This window comes from Castanea sativa, chromosome 10 (assembly GCF_040712315.1).
Source record: "Castanea sativa cultivar Marrone di Chiusa Pesio chromosome 10, ASM4071231v1".
NCBI lineage: Eukaryota > Viridiplantae > Streptophyta > Magnoliopsida > Fagales > Fagaceae > Castanea > Castanea sativa.
The window spans coordinates 5629247-5633284 of NC_134022.1; the positions used below are offsets into that span (position 1 = coordinate 5629247).

At 32.7% G+C, this 4038-nt stretch overlaps 1 non-coding gene across 1 annotated transcript; it reads left to right on the forward strand.

Annotated features, from left to right (window-relative positions):
* The first annotated feature begins 3685 nt into the window (after positions 1 to 3685).
* LOC142614351 (small nucleolar RNA snoR118) lies at positions 3686 to 3766 on the forward strand. Its single transcript, XR_012840426.1, has one exon. It is a non-coding gene; the product is annotated as a small nucleolar RNA snoR118 (small nucleolar RNA).
* The last annotated feature ends 272 nt before the right edge of the window (positions 3767 to 4038 follow it).

Here is a 4038-nt window from a genome sequence, read left to right on the forward strand (position 1 = left end):
TAAGCAAACATCACTGCTCTTCTGCAAGCTAGCTAGCACCTATACTTCTTCCACTGAACTTGGTGATGAGATTTTCTGTGTCGAAGCGCCAATGACCTGACCTGCAAAATCTTTGATGACAAAACCAATACTTGCAGTCTGCAATTCTCTGAAAATCGTTACATCGAAATTTGCTTTAGAAAAAGTCCCTATAGGAGGGCACCAACGACAACAAGTAGGCACCTCTTCAAGGCATCAGCACACAAATTAGATTGCAAAATATTTCTCTATCTTTCCTAAGTTCTTTTTTGGTGGGAAATGCCTCATTACATGCCTTCCACAAAAAACGCTTCACTTTGCTCGAAATCCAACTTCTCCAGAAACTACAGTGACCCTCTGGATTCGATCCCCTTGGCTTTGACTTTTCTTCATGATCAACAAAAAGATGGTACGCAATTAATGTGGGTATTATAATATTGTCCTTGCATATTATTATATCCTGGGTACATTTATGTAATGTTTAGTAGGAACACATCAACTTCATGAGGCATGAACTCACGTTTTATGAGAATATATCAATTTTCTGATATATGATGGTATCGGCATATAAAAAAACATTGTGAATTGCATATTTGGACAAAATATCTATTTTGTAATTCATAGTATTTATATAGTAGATTTTGATGATACAATTATGTTAAACAAAGTCGAAAATTGAATATTTATTGTTGCTACTAGTTTGCTACACTAACCACAAATTTGAAAGGAGCAATTTTTCATGGAGCTCTAGCACTCATCTCTTTGGCAAATCCAACAGTGGAAGAGGAACAATTCAGTCTGGCTCAAATTTGGGTTCAAAATGGACTCAATGGACAACTTAACAGCATACAAGCTGGTTGGGGAGTAAGTGACAAATTATATTTTTGTATTTCTTCAACATTCAGTTTGATGTATGTGGATTGATGTCATAATATTTTAACTGTCCTTTCATTTGCAGCAATACACTTCTCTAATATTAATGAGAAATGATATGTCCACAACATATTACAGCTTTATGAGAGTATGGAGTAGGTTTTTTTGCACAGCATATTACCATTTTGCACAGCATATAACTAGTGGGTAAATATTGAATGCTCCTGGAATACTATAAATGCATACTTCTCTCTCACATGATGGTAGGTTCCACTAATCAAATTCAGGGTGAGACCCACAGTTTATGTGAGAGAGGAAATATGCATTTACAATACTTCGAAATATTCAATAATTTTCCTAGCTAGATACAATTTAGTCTTTTTCTTAAAAAAACTTTTAAAGATAATGTGTCTGAAAAAAATATTTACGTATAAATAATCTAGTGCAAAACGAAATATTTACATACATGTATGTCATCACATTTTTAGAAGCTCCCTATTGAGTATTATTTACTTTTTCTTTTAATTTAAAAGAAAATCTCATAATGTTTAATGATTATTTAGGCGCACCCAGGAATATACAAACAATGATACTCGTACGCGAATAACTGCATATTGGACAGTAAGAACCAAATTATGTTTCCCCTTACCTATACCTATTATAAATACTTTCATGCCTTTCAAAAAAATATATATAAATACTTTCATGAATTGTATCAAAAAAAAAAAAAAACTTTCATGAATATATCTCTACTTTCACTTCTATGTTTACAGGCAGACAATTTTCAGAAGACCGGTTGTTTCAATTCTATATGCCAGGGTTTGTACAAATGCATCCTCGTTTTCACCTTGGTTATTTTTACACTTTGGTTCTTTTTACACCAATACTTCTATATATAAAGGACAACAAATTGTTACTGATGTTCTAATATTTCAGGTAATACTTTATCCATTAAACTCAGAAATACAATTTACTTAACTATTTTCTTATATAAATGCTCTAAGGTTTTTTTTTTTTCCATTGAAATATTTACTGATAGAAATTCAACAACATTGTGAGTGTATTGACTTTAGTAATAGTTCTTGTTTAAAACAAAAATCACAATGAATCCCACGTATATCATAGGACAAGGTTTAAGGAAAAAGAGAGGACTACTTCTCGTTAATTATATAGCCCAAAAACCTAAAAGACGCTCTCTTATAGGGGAAAAAATATATAAAGAAGTGAAAATCAACCACATTGATAGTAATTTCACACAATTCATAAATATTATTTTTAGCTAGCTAAAATAATAATAAAACCCAAAAGTATATTTCTAAAATTATTGCTTGATGTAAGTAAATTAGATAAAAAAAAAACAGCCATTCATGATCCATTTATTTAATATATTTTTATGCTACAACAAAATAATATATTTGTTCTTTTGAATGGAAATTGGAGCACCCAGTGGAAATTTGAGTTAAAACTGGAAGTGAGGTAAAGGAAAGATTCAAAAGTTTGATGAATTGATTTTTCACCTAATTTTGTTTTTATATATGATGGCAGTAAGTACACTCTAGAGTGCCAGTTTTGGAAATAAGGAGGTCAGGATTCTGAGCTGGCCTCCAGTATTGTTGTTGTTTATCAAGGAGAGCTTTGTTCATAAGGCTAACTTTCCTAAAACCCAACCCCCCTACCCATACATGTTTATAAATTATAGATAGTATCCCAATTCACCCAATGCATCTTTCTTGACTAAAGGGTCATGACCCCACAAAATTAAGTCACACACAATGAAGTCCAGCTTTTTGCAATTGGATTCTGGAGTTCATTAATTCTCCCTGCTTGTGAGAGGTGTCTAGCTTTCCAACCCAGGAGTTCAGACTGGATTTTTTCTAAGAGGTTAGTTGATGTAGCTCAGGTATGTTGTTGAGGGTGAGGTATAAGTTAGACTTGTTCATGTTTATTTGTTGTCCTGATAAGTGACAATACCCCTCAAGGGAATGTTTGAATGTAGAGAGGGACAAGGGATTAATTTTGAAGAAGAAGAGTTAGTCATCTGCAAAGAGCAGGTGTTTCTGTTCTTCCTCTTTAAACAATTTGCAGGACAAAATATTGGCACAAAAGAGAAACAAGCAGGGAGACAGTGGGTCTCCCTGTCTCAGTCCTCTTTGTGGGTGAAAACTATTAATTTGATGGTGTTTAGTGCTCCTCCTGCTTCTCATTATGGTTACTCTAATTTGCTGAATCTATATTGTTTTTCCCTTATTCTTTTTCCTCTTCCTACCACTGAAGCTATACTACTTATATACGTTCCATGGTTTCTGATATATATAATTGAAAGTGAAAATCTTACAGTTCAAAAAAATTAGAAGGTTTATCAACTATAAAATCCAGGAATGGAACCCTAATTCTAGCTTCTCTCTTCAATCTTCACCTTGCTTTCACTTCCTCTGTGTTTCTCTGTGTTATAATTATTGTTTGGTAGGATAGTCCTTAATTTTTTGCCCAATGATGTACACCAAAATTTTATTGAGCGGTTAGGCATGGTTTTTCAATTCATTATCAGCTCTTTACTCAACACCACCTTTCACTACCACCACAACCACCTTCTACTCTTCTTTTATCATATATATATATATACACACAAATTTTATTTTCTTCGGTGGTGGTTTGTAAAGGCTTTTGATGAATGCCCATTGCCTTAAAAAAAACAACCGTGGATGATCATTCAAAGCTATGAGATCTGAGGGGTTTTTTTTTTTTTTTTTTTTCATTTACATGCATTTCTTATATCTGGGTTTTTGTTTTTGTTGTGAATGATGATAAATGCACTGGGCTCTGAGCAGTTTTTATTTATTGATGGAAATATAGCCTAGAAAGCTGTTTCTGATACTCCATAATTTTTTATTATTGTATGTTTGTTGGATCAAAATTTGGTGCTTTGAAAATACCCGCATGTACCCAAGTAATTTATCTCTATATGTATTTGTCCAATGATAAAAAAAAAACTCAATTGATTTTCTTCATCAGCCTTTACTATGTTTTCTCTGTTGTCATCATCATTATTATGAGATATGGGGGATTTATCTCAGTAGTACCCTTATCCTGTTTTATTAGAAATCTAATGTTTGAATTCTTGAACTGCTAGATGGTGATTAGAAGTAC